Source organism: Meleagris gallopavo, chromosome 15 (assembly GCF_000146605.3).
Source record: "Meleagris gallopavo isolate NT-WF06-2002-E0010 breed Aviagen turkey brand Nicholas breeding stock chromosome 15, Turkey_5.1, whole genome shotgun sequence".
NCBI lineage: Eukaryota > Metazoa > Chordata > Aves > Galliformes > Phasianidae > Meleagris > Meleagris gallopavo.
In genome coordinates this window covers 12,926,347-12,945,209 of record NC_015025.2, presented here as the reverse complement: position 1 = coordinate 12,945,209, position 18,863 = coordinate 12,926,347, and the positions used below count along the sequence as shown (strand labels likewise).

Genomic DNA, 18,863 nt, shown 5'->3' with positions numbered 1-18,863 from the left:
GATAGAGCAGAAAGCCAAACTTTCCGTGTAAAAACCACCAGGCGCAGCGAGCACCCGTTCTCGATGGAGCGCCCTTGGCCCTTGATGATGATGGGTGATTTGATGTTTTGATGTTTAATGATTTATATAATGCTGGCGCTGCTCCACGCATTACACTCCAGACTGCCCCGATTGAATCACAATGTTCGTGAGGTATTTGTTAAGGGAACACCACAGGCTGTTAACGTGGACATAAGGAGATGCTGTGCTGTATCGGTGAGTTTGGTTCAGCCTCTGGGATGTGGCAAAGGCTGAGGCAGCACACAGGGACCAGCATTAATTCCACAATAAACATTTCATACACTGGAAAGCTAAATTTTGCCATTTGGCTGTGGAAGGAACAAACCATCAACAGAACCCCAGAGCAACCCCAGAAGCCACAGGGAAGAGACTGCTGGGCTGTGTGGAGCTGCAGGTGACAGCTGTGATGGCCCACATGGAAGGATGGCAAAAATACCAACTTGTGCAGCAGGGAGGGAAAGAGAGAGTTCAGCAGCCAAAATACCCCTGGCTCCATCCTGACAAGAAGAACAAGCATCCCAGCATCCTCACATTGCAAACACAAATACATCATGCAGCAAACATTATGTGACACTTGCAGCATCCCTGTGCACTGAATCACCGGGGCACTGAGTCTCAACCGGCATTTTGCAGCTACTGCTTAAAAAAAATGCACTTCAACTTTCTTTGTTAATTTCACATTAGCATTGCTGTAATTTGTGGTTAATACCAAGACACAAAGCACCATAGAAAGTCATTAGTACCACTAGAAAGTTCACTGTTATTACTGGGAAAACAGCTGCAGGTGCAGAGGAGGATGAACTGCTCACATTTCTGATCCTGCTCTGAAAACAAACAGCTCCTTCCACAACTAAGTCTTTTTGCTTTCAAAGTCCTAAGCAATAAGACTTCAGGGATGGGCAGGTTCTCCACTGCAGGTACAGTGGCCCATATCCAGATGGAGAACACTGAAATCTCACTCCCAAAAAGGGGCACACATCCCTGGAGGGATGCAAGTGAGGATGCAGAAGTTCAGCACTAATGAACCACACTGGGATGCACACATCACCTGTGGGTAACAGCAGCCATCAGACCGTTCTCAGGCACCTGCAGAGCCCTTCTGTCCCCACTGCACAGCTCTGTGGGTGAGCCACACTGAAAGAGATAAAAAGCCCCACGAACAGTGCGGGTCCCCTGGGTTTTGTCATAAGGCAAAGTGAGAAAATCTCTGGCAGGCATAAGCCAGCATCAGATTCTGCAGAAGAAACCAGCCCCTCGGTTTGTCTGGGATTTTATCAACTTGTCCAAGGAATTTAATGAGACGGGTGCATCAGCTGGCAATTTGTTTTGCTGCAAAACAGCTGAGGAAGAGAAGGAAAGAGGCAAATAGTGCTATTGATCAGAAGAGAAAGAACATGGTATTAGGCAGTGAATTTTCATTGCAGCAAAAGGTTCAAGAGGAGGCCATAAGGTTTGGTATTAAAACTCCTGTCTCTTAGATTTAGTATGGATCTGGAGAAATAGATGAATTTGCAAAGTAGCAAAATACAGAAACGACACAGAGATAAGTTCCTCAAAGCCCCAAGCCAACCAAATGACTGAGAAAAAAGGCAACAAAATGAAAAATTAACACCGAAGCCGACAGATGCAAATTAATCGGGGAGGAGAAGGGAATTGAGGTATTTTTCAGGCAGTTCCTAATTAACATTACTAACTGAGAGGGAGACTGGAGCTTCAGAGCATCTTAGTGCTGCTCTGCAGGTAGCAGGAACTTTGAGAGAGAAGGAATGGAGAGGGAGGCAAGGAAGATGTTGGTCTGCTCAGAGAACGGGATGGGGAATAATAGCATGAAGATTATAACATTATTAAAATGATGCTGCCTAATCCCAGAATAGCCTTCACCTCCTCTGAAAAAGAGTATTATTACAGACTTAAAAGGGGCTTTAGAAGAAGGTGATGAGAATGATCAAAGGGCTGAAAAAACCCTGCTCCACGAGGAAAGAAAAAATATATGAGATTATTCATCTTGCAATTGGCATAATAATAGGGCTCATGATGAAAAGCATATAAAATAGAGTGATATAATGAAAATATATCACATAGACTTTCATTCTCCATGCCTGAAACTACAGGAATAAGCAGCCATTCAATTCAAATATTGTTAATTTCAAACTGACAAAAAGGAAATGTTTTGTGGGGAAAAAAAAAAAGAGTGTATTATATCTTCAAACTTACTGCCATAGAAAAACACCAAAAGGGGGAATTTAAACAAAGTGCCGGACCTGGCAGTGCCCTTCATCATCCCACGGCGTGGAGGGATGGCTCCAAATTGCTGCACCTCTCCTCCCACACCACAACTTAATTAGGAACACTGCAGCTTTCTTCTTCAAAGTGAAGCTAATTCATTAGCAATCTAATTATTTACCTGTGTAGCACAATACAGCTTTCGAAGCATTTTCTCTCAAATGGAAAGCAAGGGCTTTGTTCTCGTTTTTTTTTAATACTCTCTATTTGACTGGGGAATAAAAACATGCTGAAAGTGAACTAAATAAGGCATTACAGAAATCATGGGTCATTAAAGCTCCAAATAATTGCAGCTCCACAGGATTTTTAAGAGGACACATCACACTTGGGCATGGAAAGCAACCCAAAGGGTTCCTGGAATGCCCTTCCCTCTGCATGGCACAGCCAGCAGGGAGGATGCCCTGGGATGCGCCCCATGGCAGCACAAAGTGTGCTGCTCCTGTGCACGGGAATGCTCTTGCAGAAATCCACATGGTCACCCCACACACAGCAGAAGCCCTGGCACATGGGGCTTCACAAAGATCATGTGCAAGAGAAACCTGCTTTGCTCCCACTGCTTGCAACCTCTGGGCTGCACTGCTGCCCCTCCTGCCTTGTTTTCACCGCAGGACCAAAGCCAGGGAGTGCAATCCCATGAGACAGCCCCAAAGAGCTGCTGTGCAAGCCTGCAGGGCTGCATCCCTATAGGTGCCTTAAAGAAACAAAAACACGAAGCAGAGCTAATGCCTCACAGCCTGACAGGAAACCCCGTTTTATTACAACCTAATTGTGTTATTAATGAAACACAGGCCTCACTCCACCAAAACCCACGCAGCCTGCTCCGAGCTGCAGCGCTAATGGCTCCGCTTCCCGTTCGACAGGAATGCCTCCAAGAAGGCAAGCTGATCTTTGCAAAGGTCACTGTGTTAATCATCGTGCCCTTTCTCTAGCAGCGGCTGTCGCTAATTGCCTGTGAAGGAGTTGAGATGAAATTCTTGTTAATCCTCCTCCCAACATCACTACAACTCAACATCATCATCATTCCCTTGAAACAACCCTAAGCAGCTGATGGGCCCACGAGAGCTGGACTGAGAGGGTGAAAAAAGCAGCTCATTTCTGCAAACCGAAGGCTAACGTGGTGATAAGCAGCAGGAAGTGTGGGGAGGTTGTGCTTCCCCAGCTCCTGCTAGGAAGGAGCATCGCAGCCATCGCTGCGCGCCGCAGCCTCAGAACAGCCTAGATCCCGGAGCACGGGGAGTTTGTTTAATCAATAACATATGAAGCTTCTGGCACAGTCGAGCATATGAAAGAATTTTACAACAGCAAAATAAAGCACTGCTGTGTTATAAATCAGAGAACACATATGGAAAAGTTAAAGGGATGTACTAAGTCGCAGAGATATCAAGGAAATCACAGAAGTTCTGGCTGGAGTCCCTGGCTCCAATTGTGCTAAGAGCAGTGAACTTCAATGCAAGTCAGGTTTTACTGCTTTTTCCAAAAGAGAAACTCATTTGCAATGTGTGCAACTGTATTAGAGTGAAAGGATATCAAGAGTGTTCCCTTTGCTCCGCTGTCTGTCCACATACACTGAACTTCTGGTCTACCTATGAATGCACAAACAGATCCCAGTTTCCCTATAGTACCAATGCCTGACCAGATCACGGCTGTGCCTGTGGGCAGCAGCAGATTTTAAAGCCTCTCATCCTGATCACGCAATGAGCCGAACTGCATCGCATTTGGTTTCAGCTCTCTTCAATTATTTGCAGAATGCTTCAAATAAAACTCATAGAGAGCCTCTTAAAAATTATTCAACATCAATATTTGAAATATTTATCCCCCATGGTGCACGCTTGTAACACGAGCACATAATGGGGTGCATTTTCCTCTCTCCAGAGACAAAACAAGACATTGCCATTAAATAGCACACTTAGCCCAGCTTTAAGTGTTGATGCTATCTGAGGTCTCCTGCTTCATCTCATATGCAAGGAAAATTCCTGGGAAGAACAACATACCAGTAAGGGAAGAGGAAGACCTACTTCTCCCTTTCCACATTCGGCAGCCAAGAGAACACGAGGAAGGGTTATCCAGCAATGCTGACACCCATCCCACAAAGCCACAGCAACCAGAACAGAGTGCAAAACGCCTTTTGTAACCACCTCCCAAAGCTGTAACCTGCAGAAATTCTGTTCTTCCTTACAACCACCCCAAGTCAGGGATACCTCCTGCAGCCCTGGACTGCAAGACCACAGCATCAATGCTTCACTTCACAGCTATTCCTAAACTGCTGTTCAGCCCTGGTTTTTGTAAGCACCTCATGCTCTCCATGAGTGGAGACGCAGTTTAGGTATCTCATTTCCTTACAACACCTATTTAAATGCATCCACTTTTTCAGCATTTCACACACGGTTACCTTTACTGGTGGCATACAGAAGGCAGCATTAATTGCTGTGAGGGCTGCTGTGGCTCAGCTTTCCAGACTTCACACACAGAGGGAAGCTGTGCTGCAGAAAGATTCAGCTTGACATGTTCACCTAGTGCAAGGGTGCCCAGCTTAAGGAGGAAAGCAAGAAACAGCACTTGAGCCCATGGGGGTAATTTTCCATGACAAAATCATGGCTGCAGTTGGCAGAACATAAGCACTGGGAGCTCAGTTCTAGCCCCTGTTTCCTCTGCACCAAGAGGTTCAGTGTTGCTACGATGCCTGGGAGGCATTTCTGCACTTGTATCCTTTAGGGGCTCTGGGTGCATCCCGATGCTGCTGCAGCAATGGTCCCTCAGCTCCATTTCTGGTGCTGCCAGCTGTCAGCTGAGCACACAGAGAAGTTCAACAGGTGCTTCATCCTCTGGAGGCATCCATAAAGAACTCACCCCAGGTTCACAACTCGTCCTCATGCCCAGCTTCCCAGATCAGCTTTGTCACCCAGCATTGCTGGCTGCAGTGTGCCACTGCAAAAAACCTAACCCAATTTTCTCAAACCTTGAGACTGGGCAGTGGAAGTTGTGCTGGTAAGCTGCGGAACCAGCACCAGGGCAGCAGGTAGGGGAGTTCCATCCCTGCAGGGCGGAGAAACCTGTGGCTACTGGGAACAACTGCAGTGGTGGCAGCAGGACAGCTTCCCAAAGGATCTCGCCGCTAAGCTGGAGAGTCTTGAAAAAGCAGAATGTAGGAACTGTAACAGCACGAGGATGTACACAGCTACGGATGGATGGCCACATCCAAAGCCTGCTTAGAGCGGTGCTGTTCTGGCAGCCTTATAAATCACTGCCCCTAAAGAAGTGCCTTGTTTTTCCTGTAGGGAGACAGAATAAGCCTGCAGCTCATTCCCTGGACCTGCCCTCCCCTGTCGCATTCAGGGGGTGGCACGCAGCAGCCAGCAGGGCATCAGTGTGCTGCCACAGCCTCATACACCTGCAAAAGCAAATACATTCTTTAACAGCAGACAGGAGGCTGAAGAATGGAGCCATAAGGGTGTACTGCCGCACATGAAGGGAAATTAATTCTGCTGCTAACGCCTGTAACTTCCCCACTGAGAGCAATGGGCATCTCCAGGAAAAGAGACAGTGCTCCAGCGTGTGCTGACTGATCCCTGAGCCTGTGCTGGGTGCACGGCTGGCAATACAGAGCTCTTTGCCCACCCCAGGCCTCGAGCTGACACAAAATGCCCATGTTTTAATAGCGAGTGATTAAGCATCAGCATAAATTACCCTGATTATAATGAATTTCTCCCAAAAAGGGCTTCGGATGGGCTGCACAGCACACCCAGCTGCTCCCAGATGTGCGCTTCAGCGGGATCACCCCGGGCACGCTGTGCAACCCACACTATGGCTGCATTTTTTATTACAGATACTAAAGAGATCTGTTAGCATGGGAGCAACTCAGCCCTGCTGAGCTTCTTGCTTCCATGCAGCAAGGCTGGCAACTTCAGAGCAGTTTCACAGAGTCACATTTCCAGTGCTACTGAACTCGTCTGCTCTTGGTCTGCTATGAACATGGCATGCTAAATGATCTGACCATAGACATCATCTTTTTTTTTTTCTTTTTTTTTCTTCTGGAGGGATGAACAGGATCCAATAAATAAATGAACAGGTTCATAAAACCAGACTGTCCTCCCTCGCTCCCTCAATGTTTTTTTATGCCTCCTGTCCCCTTACAGCAGGGCGTATCTGATGGCATTTTGATGGAGGTATGCTCTCCTATTTAACAAGCAATTAAAAAAAGAATGCAACAAGCATTCGGAAAACATAAGCATTTCCTCTGCACACTCACAAGCATTTCCTGAACCGAGCAGCCTCACAACATGGAACACATCTAGCAACTGTGTTTTCCCACAATAATATTTTTACCAACCGTTGGCTGTCGCTATTTTCCATTTAAGGTCATAATCCCACTGTGGGATAACCCAGAGCAGCAGATCTTCAAGGATGTAATAATTTGAGCAAATTCCCAAAAAAGAAAAGTGTTGTAGCTATCCTTGGGAAGAAATCAGGAATGAGAAGAGAGAAGCTGAAGTTTCCAAGTGCTGTCACTATCGGTGTGCCAGGATGGTCGGGCTCCTTTTGCTTCCAACACAACTGGATGGGTACATCAGGAGTGAATCCGAGCACACACACCACGCTCTGGGCAGGACGGCAGACATTGCACGCTGGGTACTGCTGGAACCCTCTGCTGTGAGGCCCTGGGGGGACTTCATTTGCCTTCATTGGCAATAAAAAGGACTGGCATCCTGTCTGCAGCACTCCCATACAGAGAGGTATTTCCATAGGGTACACGAGCCATGCAATTTGTGCTGTGCTTTGATGATGTAAATCAAAATTCAAGCGATGTTTACAGCACTCTTGTCATTCCTTAAAGTTTATTTTTCTTTACTGCATGCATTCAGTGCCCGGGGTGAGGTGCTGTATCAAGCTCTGTGCTGCCTGATGGGAAGCAGAAAGTTGGGAGATCCTCACTGGGCATCCCAGACCCACACCTCCATTAGCTGCATTAAGAACTTCAACAATTATGTGTATACATAGCGTTACAGGAATGGATTTCAATCGAGATGGGTCCTTGGCAGGCTTACACGAGTAGAAAAGCACACGCACATAAAAACTGGGAGTTCTGCACGAGCTAATGGAGCAAGCAGCAAATAACTGGGCATGCTTTCTGGGCTCGGGGACATCTCCTTTACGACAGACAGTAACGCCTCGTTACAGGAGAAACAAATACAATAAAGATGAATATTCCATCTTCCCCTGGCTGCAGTTTAAGTGTTAAGCCAATACAAATTCTCAGATTGTATTTCACAAAAACAGCTCTGCCAAAAAACTGCTGGTGGTGTGGCAAAGCACATCTCACTTCATAGATAAATCCTGCAGCCTTCACAGGCAAATGTTAAAACACATCAGGCTCTATCCAACAGTCCAAAGGAAGGCACAGAGTGAATTCATAACCAAAACGATCCTTCTTTTGCCACATCACTTAGCCCAGTGGTTTATGAAACGATGCTGCATACCTTCATGTGTGCTAGAGGGCTCCATGCGTCTACAGGTACCTCCTGTGCTCCTTCTGCCTGTAATCTCCCCTTGCCTTCCATCTCCATTTTGAATTATTTATCATCAGGTATCACATTCATTTGCATACTCTATGAGGTGCAAAATAAATGATTAGTCATTACATATCAGACTCTTCCAAACCATCTGTGCTGGGCTCTGCAGCAGTTTTGCTTTGCTTTCCTCTAATTCTTGGGGGGGGAAAAGAATAATTCGAGGGGAGAAATGGATTTGCTGGAAGCACACAGCAAAGCAGTCCACAAGCTTGCTGGGAGCAAAGGTTTATTGCTCTGTTAGAGCTGTGCTCCACATCGAACGCACAGGCTATCATCTTCGGTGTAATTTAACTGGCGGTACAAATTGCAAGTAGTATTATTTCAAAGACCTTTATTTATTGATTAGAAACAAAGTCCTTATTCTCTTCCTGTTCCCTCCTTGAGTCGTGCTGATTGCATACAATGGAGAGCCATCACTTAAAGAGCCAATTAAGTCAGCTTCTGAAAGGTAATTGAATAGCTGAAGTTCTTAGTGCAATATTGTACTGCATTTCTTGATTGCAATGAAGGAAAACAAAGCAGTCAGAGCAATGAAAATTTAGAGAATGAGGCATTAGGTACAAATAGGAACAGCAAAATGGATGGAGCCTGTACCAATAAGAGACTGTTTTACTTCTGTGGTGGCTTCTACCCATTGCTATAGGGATGAGAAGGAGAAATCAGCTGTGGTCCTGTTTGTTTGCTGTGCTGGGAGCAGCTGGTGCCCAGTGTCCAACCAAAAGCTCCAATTAACAGATTTCTTGCACTGGGGGCTTAATGAAGATAACGTGCATGGATTTACTGAAGCCTGATGCAGGAGTTCATTCCCTTCTCAGGCAAAGCCATCAACAGACTCTCTCGTTTCTGTCCTTCTGGCTATGTCCAAAAATAGGATTTCTGGTCCAATTCAAGGATTTTCCACCTCCTCCAGAGACTCCCAAGACAGTGCCCCATTTGGCTAATGTGAAAATGGGAGATTAGGAAGAAGGACATAAGCTTTATTCTCTTAGAAAAACTTGGCCAGAAAACAAAGGAGAAAGCAACTTTAGCCTGCCTACTCCAAGATTACATAAAATCATTGATTTAAATGCAGGAAAAAAACACCTAGCAAACAGAGAGCAGAATCCTCAAGAAGCTGAGGATGCTGGTTGCACATGGCCAAAACCCCCAACCATTTCCTAGAGGCCACAGAGTCACAGCTGAATGATCTCAGCACTCTTTTCCAACCTTAACAATTCTGTAGTTCCGTGCAAACCTCTTTTCAGCCACAGACTCAAAACCTCTGCAAGGACTTCATCACAAACAGCTCTCCAAAGGGTCAGTGCTTCCATAAGAGCTCATGGCAATGCATCGGAGAGAGGAGCTAAAAGCAGAGCTGCACGTAAATATCACCCCGAGATACCCAACTTCAGTACAATCACATGCACACATCAATTACTGGAGCACTTCAGGAACACTGCTAATAGAAGACAAATGCATAAGCAAAGGAGAGCTTCAACTAAGAAAGCTTTTGCCATTCTTGGGAGCCACTTCACGGAAAGCCATTATTGCTGAGACACCGAGGCTGGTTTGTATTCCAGCACCACATCCAGTAACTGCACAGGTACAAGAGGAGCGTGCAGATCACAGCTCACAAACTGCTGCACAGAGCAGGATCTGTGTGTTGCTCTCTCGCCACTGAGCAGTTACATACACCTTAATTCCAACCTCAAACACAACTGGGGCCACGGCAGATGTTCTCCACAGTGTGGACATCCTCTGGAAGAGAGTGACATCAGTTTGACCACAACAGTGAGAATCACAGAATCACAGAACTGTGGGGGTTGGAAGGGATCTCCAGAGATCATCGAGTCCAACCCCCTGCCAAAGCAGGTTCCCTACACCAGGTCACACAGGTAGGTGTCCAGGCTGGTCTTGAACATCTCCAGAGGAGGAGACTCCACAAAGCTCAGTACTGGCAAGACAGAAAGGAGGGAGCAGCAAACAGCTGAGCAGGCCCAGCACTCGAGTCCCAACCCATCACCAGGATCCCTCTGTTAACTTCTAAATGGAACTGCATTATTTTAATAGGGTTCCTCCAGTCACACGTGGATGAAACTGAGAGCAGAACGCACCTCTTGTTATTACGCTTCACCAAAAAGAGAGGGTATGCCCCGCTGCCAAAGTGCTCTCCTTCCCTTTCGTCACCCAGATTTCTCCTGTTGCTGAGCAGCCAGAAGGGGATCGTTATTTCACCGGCTGCAATCAAAACTGTGCATAACACAGGATCCAGTTACAATCGTACACCTACGTGGTTGCCCATCCTGAAGAGCCCTGAGAGGCTTTTAACGAGCTGTCTGCGTGCAGCCCGTCACTCTACCTCCTGGAGAAGTGGGCTCAGGAGTGACAGCTGTTTAAACAGCGCTCGTGTGGTGGAATAGTTGAAGGGAGAAAGAAATACTAAAAATAATTGAAATTGCAGCACAGAACGTAGGCAGGGCAGGGGCAGAAAGGACAACCCAGAGGAAGCTGGCAGTAAGAGATGCGATAAGGACTGCTGGAAGCCAAACCAAACAGGAATCCACACTTCTGTGCCATGCACAGCAAACGGCAGCTCCCCGCCTGCCCCTCTGCAGGCACACTGCCAAACTGCCCCTCCTGCTGCACAGCTCTGCAGTGAGCAGCTCCAGGTGGGACTCCAGCATCGGCACAGGACTGAGGGAGACTTCAGTGATGCCTTTACTGATGAGCGAGTAATGAGACAAGGAGTGAGTGGTTCACTGAACAGGCTTGTGGTGGTAGTAAGAACCGGGTAAAAATGCCCTTTGAGACTCCTGTGCAATCCAAGGGCATGCAGAAGAGCTACTGTTCTCTGAGGTAAGATGGGAATCTCGCCTTACACTGCCATCAGCTGACTTTTAGAAGTGTCTCGGCAGATTCCTCTTGCAGAATGCCAGCGGTGCGGGATACAGCCTGTGCCAGGCACAACTGCTAGAAGTCAGCCCATCTCCTACAGCCACAGGGCCAGAACTGGGAGCAGGAACCTCAGCATTAAGCCTCCTGGGGGAGCAATTTTATGAGCTCAAGCAGAACGTCACTAAGAAGAGACCACCCTTCTTGTTCCTCTGAGCCCTTCTGCACTTCCAAAAGCCACCAGAACTAATTGCACTGCCATACTGATGCAAAAAGATGGGAAAGTTCATGACTGAAGGTCTTCCTGTCCCAGGACACCAACAGCTGGTCCAAACGTACCCAAATGTCACAGCTGCTGTCAAAATAAAGCTGTTTCTTTCTGCCATCCTCTGCTTCATCCATGGGGCATCCACTAGGTTCAGGCACAACGGGAGCAAAGAACCAGTAACAAGAGCCTCATTAACCGACTGCAGCCGGATTTGTTTTGGAGCACAGCACATTCCCTGTGCTGCAAGGCAGAGCTCTTGCTGGGGGAAAAAACAGATCCAATTTAAGGATGTCCTGCATGCTGTAATGTTGTAAGCAGCTCCACAGTTAAATTTAAAACAACAGCATTACCAGCTGAAAGAAGGGGGGGGGGAAAAAACACCAAACAACAGGAACTGTCCCTAAACCAGCAGAACAAATGAAAAAGCAAAGGGATGAAGAAAGCTTCAAATCTGCCCTGGATAGAATGTGTGTCACTGCCTCAAGCTGCTGTAGGGAAGGGAAAAAAGGGAAACAGGATAGCAGAGAGCAGAAATGAGATTTATTAGGACCAGCCAGGTAGATAAAAGACAGCCGAACACCAAGCAATGATGTCTTTGTTTTGGGATGAGCTGGCTTCTGAAAATGTCTGGTCAGCTTTAGCATTTTGTACACATGAAATGAGTGTCCACAAGAGTACTCTCCTGAAACGACAGGATTTAATGCAGCTGAGATAATTATCTAGATCCTTCTTTATCCCATTAGTGGTTTTCATTCGCGTCCTGGAACACCATAAGCGGATTGTTCAAGAATTATTTGCCATCCGCTGCTTCAATCCCGATCGGAATTATCTTTATACCTCGGTACGAAGAAAAGAGATTACCTCCCTGCCAGGGCTTGCTGCAATGCCCTCTTTTCTGAGGCTCTTTTTATCATTTTGCTCTGCAAGGTAATGAAAAGAATCAGAAAACAATTGTCACGGACACGATTTTGCCTCTTCCCAACGTGTGCATGGGGACAAAGCTGAGCCCAGTGTGGTCATCCAACGATACACGACGGGATCCAAACTGCTCCCGGCTTCCCTTTGCATCACGATTCACTAATAAAGGAATGAAGACGACACTGTTAAAAGCAATTAGCCAAATCACGGTGTGCAACAGAACGAAGTGGGATTTGCTGCAACGAGAGGTCCCAGGGGTGGGTGCTAAATGCCGCGGTTCCCTGGCAATGCAAGTCAGTGCACAGCTCAGATGGAGGCAGAGCCAGAGGAACTCAAACAGCCTGCACGACCCTTGTTTCCAGGCCTAAAACAACAAGAACTGCCCTCCCAGCTGTGCTGGCTGCTGCCAGGCTTGGTGCTGGTAGAGGAACAGCATCTGCTGCCCACTGCAGCCAGAAGCAGGAGATCCCTGGATGAGACAAAAGCTGTCCTCCCTCTGGTAGAAACAGAAGGAAGTACGTATGCAGATCCAATAGGAATAAGAATGCTTTGTGTTGTTATGTTTTGTTTTTTTTTTTTAAAAAAGCATGTTTTACAGCTTTGTAATGAGATCTGTAGGAGAGTCATCCTTATAAACAAGTTATTAAAAGAGGGAGGAGGGACGCAATAATAGCAGGTGCCAATTACTCAGCTCCCAGCAGAGACTTTCCAATTTCTCACCTTCCCCCAAAGCAAGATGCGCTTTGCAGCACATTTGCTTGCGAGAACAACACCCCTGCAGAGCACCACAAAGGCGAGATGCATTGCTGCTGCACCGGGCAGCTGCTTCCCACCAACCCACACCGGAGGAGGGACTGCCATGGCATTGTGTTATCTGGCCAAGACTGGAGCAGCACAAAGTAAATAAACCTCAACCATTTTTATATTTGACTACAGCCTGACCGCTCCTCCTGCCAACAGGAAAAGCACACTGATAGGCTAACTGTGCCTGCCAGGTTTGACTCTCTGCAAATATCTGCTCCGTTTCAGGAACAAAACCTCAGTAACGATTCTGTTATTTTAAGGCAGCAGCTCAGTCTCAAGCAGTAAATGTTCACACTGCAATCGGAGCCGCGGAGATCCCATCCTCTGAAGCAGCACACCACAGTAATGATTAATATTGCAAATGTAATCCAATCCTTTCAAATGATTATTCCCAAAATCAGCAAATAATTACCAAGGCCTTTGGCAATTAATACTCAAGATAAATAGACAATTAAATTGCAAAGAGAAACAGAAGAAAGTAGTTAATATTTGCCAAATGCACTTTTTCGTGGTAACCAAATACTTCCAGTAAACAGATATGTTAGTTCACTGGAGAGGCACTTTCAGAAAGTAATAAATTAATCTAATAAAACCGACAGACAGGGTGGAACCAGACGTTAATGAAACACAAACTGATGTATATGGAGCCAGCCCACAGTCCTTGTCCCAGTTATGCACAAATGCCATTCTGGTCGCTTATCCCCTCCCTCGTCACAGCCTTCCAGCTCAGGGAAAAGCCACATTTCATTGGTCTTCACCAGAATGATGGCACAATGAAGAATTTCAGCCGTCAAACCAAGAAATTTGCATGCAGCATGAATTTGAGTTACCAGTTCTTATGTTTTTTTTTTTTAAATACCTCTCCATTCCCGACATCAGCAAATGAACCAGGTTTGAAACACAACGCTTCATTCTCCTTTGTTCAAGCTGGTTGGTAGGAAACATTTCTTCTCCAAAAGAGCAGTGATGCAACGGCACAGCTGCCCAGGGAGGTGGGGGGTCACCATCCCTGGAGGTTGTTTGAGAACCGTGGAGATGTGGCACTGAGGGACGTGGTTATGGCAACGGTGGGATGGATTGGATTTGGGGATCTTAGGGGTCTTTTCCACCCTTTATGATTCTATGATTAACCTCGGGCTCCATCTAGGAGTGAGATAAGCTCCCTCAATGTCCCTCAAGGCCCCAAGTATTCCCTCAGATCAGAAAGTTTCAGCTCAGCCATGGCATTAAAACATTCCCTCTGCTTTTACTGTTTTTCTGCCTACAGTTTGTTGTGCCCAACCCCGCAACCACTCTCAATTAACCACCCAAAGAGGTAAAGTGCTGGGGTACAACGAATCTGTGGGATCAGCCAGCTCTCTGTGGAGCTGATGAAGCCAGTGTTAGGTAAGCATCTGGGAAAGGTCCGTGAATAGTAGGTAAGTCAAATTAGACAAGCTTAAGAGAGAAAGAGACATAGAGTAAGTCCATCCTGGTCATTTTCTACAAAATCAAAGGAAGAAGGAAGAGAGGAAATTGAGGGAAATGGAAGACAAAGAGGGAAAAAGATATCAAAGACAGCTCCAAAGAAACCCCAATGAGACATGGCACCAAAAAGGCATCGTTAAAACAGGAAAGGCAAGATCAAACAAAAGCACAACATTAGAGTCTGGGCATTGACAGGAGGGAGAGGAGGACACCACACTGCTTTTGCCAGCATTAACTGAATAATTCACTCCTTGGGCACTTTTCTAAGGGAGCTGTCAATCCTGAGAGAGCCTAACCCTACCCAAGCCCACTCATCCACCAGGCACCCAACACAGGCAAGTTCTTGCTTATGTGGGGACACGCAATGGGAATGCTGCATGTTTTTTGCTTCCAGAAAGCTCTCACCATCACTGGGAGAGAAGAAAAACTACCTCATATCCTTTAGGGCACATCCATGTCATAAAGAACCAGTCGGTCCAAAAACTCCTGGAGGAATAGGTGAGGCAGCAGGCAGTGGCACTGGTACCAGCGCAGTGACCTTCCCCAGGTTAGTATCAACTCACTGCAGCAAACCCTAAACCACAAGCGTGAGGTTGTGGATAAAAGCAAATGACAAGGCAGCTCAACTAACATAAGGAAAAAAAGAATGTGACTCAAGAGGGACACAAGCACATGGAAAAGCAGCCAATGCTGCAGAGAAAGGAGAAAGATGGTTTAAAACAGAGACCTGTCCTCCTTGGGTTGTCTTGCAATGCAAGAGAAGCTTGACGTGAGCTGTTCTACCACAAACAAAACAAAGGTCATCGCTGAATAAAAAGTCTCTACACCTCAATTACAATAAGAAAGGCAGGAAAACACATTTCCCTCTGTCAAAGACAACAATCCTCTCCCCAAGCCAGGAAGCTATTAAGCAGATGCTCGATCAGCAATCCCTGAAAAGCCTCTCCTTCTAGCAGTACAACCTTCCAGCCCCAGCTAAAACCCTTCCTTTATTTTAATAGTTTTCATAATCCCTTAATTTGGCAGCGACTTCTGCCTGCATGCACTGAGCCCTGCTGACCTCACGGGCTTCCACTTGGGAAAAAACAAGAGGCCAACCTCAGAACCAGCGTGGGAACATCGGTGTTGGATCCTGCAGGCGAGGAGGGAAGTTTTTCCCCATGAGCTGGGATGCTCCATGCCATCCACCCCGCAGGCATCCCGGTCTCGCTCTCCAGGGATTCCTAAACCCAAAGACTGGAAAAGAAAGGCAAGGAGAGCTGCATGGCACATCCCAGGGCTTGGGTGTGTTTGCTGTTCACTGTCACTTGGAATCCAATTGTTGCAAATCTCAGTGAGCGTTCACTGGGGCCAACAGTGGGCCAATGGTCGGTAGGTTGGCTGCTGCAGAAGTGAGTTCACATCCAGCAAAGATTTGAAAGAAATGGGCAAGATGTGGCACTGAGGACACGGCTTAGTGGGCATGGTGGTGATGGGTCAGTGGTTGGACTTGGTGATCTCTGTGATCTTTTCCAACCTCAATAATTCCAAAAGCCATGCAAAAGTTTTCTGCCATTCTGCCCCAAAATGGGTTTCAGCTTTGCCCTTCGCCTCAGCTCTTCCCACCCGCTCAGCAGAAGCAGTGTTTTGTGGATTTCTCCATGGCTTTCACCAAAAAAGGTTCTCTGGGTTTCTGTGTGCAGGGAGAACCAACACCAGCACTGTGCCCACTGCAGCCGTACCAGAGCTGATCAGGCGGAGCAGCTTTGCCCAGTTTATCACTAAAGCAATTTCTTCATAATTCAGCAGGCTTCAAAGGTTTCCGGAGATGAGTGGCAGTTTCACTTAAACTAGCAAGCTGTAGATGGGCTTTACCTTAAACACTAAGTGAATAATCAATGAACATTCAGGATGTAAGCACAAATCAATGATTTCTTCCAGATGAATCAAAGGGAATCGCAAAGCAGAAATGGTTTTGTTCTGCAAGAGAAGTAAACCACAGGACATGCTCGGTATAACCAGAGGTGTGCAGCAACCCGTTCTGCTTCTGTCCCTAACTCCATCCCAGCAGCAGAGGAACACCCATAAGGGCACACAGAGTGAGAGCTCAGTGTGAAAACCCAACAGTAAATTGCCAAGCGATATAAGCAGAAATACAGTTGGCTCCAGGCAATGAAAGATTTATTTTGATAAATGCACATCAACAGATTGCACGGTGCCACTCATTCTCTGGATGAATTTGGTCAAACCATAAGCAAGATAATCTTGTACATGCTGCTGCACTCCGAGCATCAGTCACAGCTGCTGGTGAGCACTGCACAGACCCAGCAGGGGCTCTCAGAAACACTCCTGCACATCCTTGTTATTTGTTGTGCATTTTAATGACAGATTTCCAACCTCCGCAGCTCCTTTGCAGAGCCCCCATCTGCACCCCCTCAGCCTCCACAGGTTGGTACATGTTACACTGTGGATGTCGCACACAGGGACAGCCCCAGCCCTGAGCAGGGACATGACCCGCAAAGTCCAACAGGAGCTGCAGAACTCTGGGTGCAGGAGCAAGGAACGGAAAGGACAGAGCAGCAGGAAGCCCTGCCACATCCAGACAGTCCTCATATCAAAGGAGGAAACCCACCAACCAGATAGCGTTTCACCAGAACTTGTTCTCATCCCTTCTGCTGCTCATCTGCAGGCAGGAAAGCTGCTGGGTGCTGCTCCCAAGGGCTGCCAGCCTGCAACATCATGCACCACAAGGAGGGCACCATCGCCCCTGTGCTGCCTGCAGTGGGTAAGCAAACCCTGAACGGCCGTGTGAGAGCGGCTCTGGAGCTGGTCAGACCTGTTTGAACGTCTTTCAGTTAATTGTTTTGTCCTCCCAACAAAGAGCAGGTGACAGAGGCAAGCAGGCTCTGCGATGCTTTCTGTCTCTTTATCATCCATGTGTTCCCCACTTGTGCAGAGCGGTGTCACCAGAGCTGTCCCCAGGTCCTGGCAGGGGACAGCGATCTGCAGTGAGTGATGGACACAGCCTGCCCCGAGAAGCCAGGGCATGGGGATAGGAGGATCTGGGATATTACAGATTAATCAGCTTAACTTCAATGAAGTATTTAGACAGTGATGAGAACCCGAGCACAAGAAACCCTTATTTACCAAAACCAAATCACTGCAAACGCATTGTATTTCTGTGGCAGGGCTATGACATCCCATAATAGAGCTGGGATGCTGGAGATGGACCTGGCTACTGCAGGGTGGGTGCCCCACTGCGGGCACAAATGGGTGTGAATGGGGTTTGCCAATAAAGCAAGGAGTGGGAGGACCTGACTGAGGAATGGTCCAGGGAAGCCAGCCCAGACTGGGACTCCCATCCATGAGCTGGTTGTTGGGACACAAAATGCACTGTTGGCATTTGAAGGCCACCCCCAGCTGAGGGACTGCCAGCATAAGAGCAGGATTTGGAACAATCCCGACCCCCTGCGCTCATCTGTAAAAACAGGGAAGACGTGGTTCAGCCAGGACAAGTGTGACGTAATGGGATTTGGTGAGAGCAATGAAACAGGTGAGGAACGGAAAGCAGGAAAAGTTCTGGAGAAGCATGGCTGAAGGCCAGATGGGACAAAAAACATTAAAACCAATGCATCATCTGTAGCAAAAGTACAAAGCAACAAAAGTAAACAGCAAGAAGGATAAGACCCACAGTGAGCTCTGCTCTCTGAGCACAGCAGTGCCTCAGCCCTGTGCTGGGCATCAGCTCAGCATGACAGCCCTGAGGGGAGCAGCGGAGCGACCACAGACCAAAGAGCTCCTGCAGTGAGGGAAGGAACTTCCCTGTGTGTACCCCAAAAAGGAAAACAGAGCAATATTTCTGCTTAGATCGTATGAAAAACCTGCTGGTAGGGCTGTTAAATGTCAAACTCTGTCTGGGAAGCTCGGGTATCTCTGTCATCAGAGGTTATTAGGAATCAATAGGATAAACATCAGGCAGGAAGGATATGTATTCCCCGATTCTATGTATGGGCTGGGATGGACTGCATGACCTTTGAGGGCTGACAACGATTCCAGGACAGCCACACCGGCTGGAAACACACTGTGCTGGCATACAACCCGCGCTACCTGTAACCTGTTGTAACCACCGCTGCTCGTCAGCAACCGGTGCCAGGCGGAATCAGGGCTGTGAGCCCTGCCAGAAGGACACAGAGGGGCTTCCGTTGGGATCACGCCCCGTATTTCTGCTGCAGGATGAGCAGAGGCTGCAGCTCCCAGCTGTGGACGGGGACCGTCCCGAACACGGCACCCAGCTCAGCACCACGCAGAAGCACAAGGAGGGGCTGCCCACAAAGCCCCAGCACGGCAGCGGGGTGCTCGGCTCCCCGTCCTTCAGGTCCCTCAGCACCCTGAAGCCACGGGGTCCCCTCCTCTCCATAGGGATTGAAAACCCGTAGGATTTAAAGCCGGCACGGGTTCTCCCCTCGAGCATCGCAGCCGGCAGCGCCCAGCAGCACCGGCTCACCCCCAGCCCGCAGCGCAGCACCGCGGACCCCCAGTGCGGTCCCCGCGGGCGCTACGGGACCCCACCGGGGCGCGTCAGGATGCCGCCAGCCGGGACCTCGGGTCCCTAGGATCCACCCGCAGGGTCTCCGCGGACCCCACCG

General features: G+C 47.8%; 1 long non-coding RNA gene across 1 annotated transcript; it reads right to left on the bottom strand.

Moving 5' to 3' along the window:
* Positions 1–11,569: 11,569 nt before the first annotated feature.
* LOC109370122 lies at positions 11,570–18,847 on the bottom strand. The gene is made up of 2 exons (XR_004161435.1): positions 13,405–18,847; positions 11,570–12,126 (listed from the first exon to the last, which is right to left on the bottom strand). It is a non-coding gene; the product is annotated as an uncharacterized LOC109370122 (long non-coding RNA).
* Between the last annotated feature and the right edge of the window lie 16 nt (positions 18,848–18,863).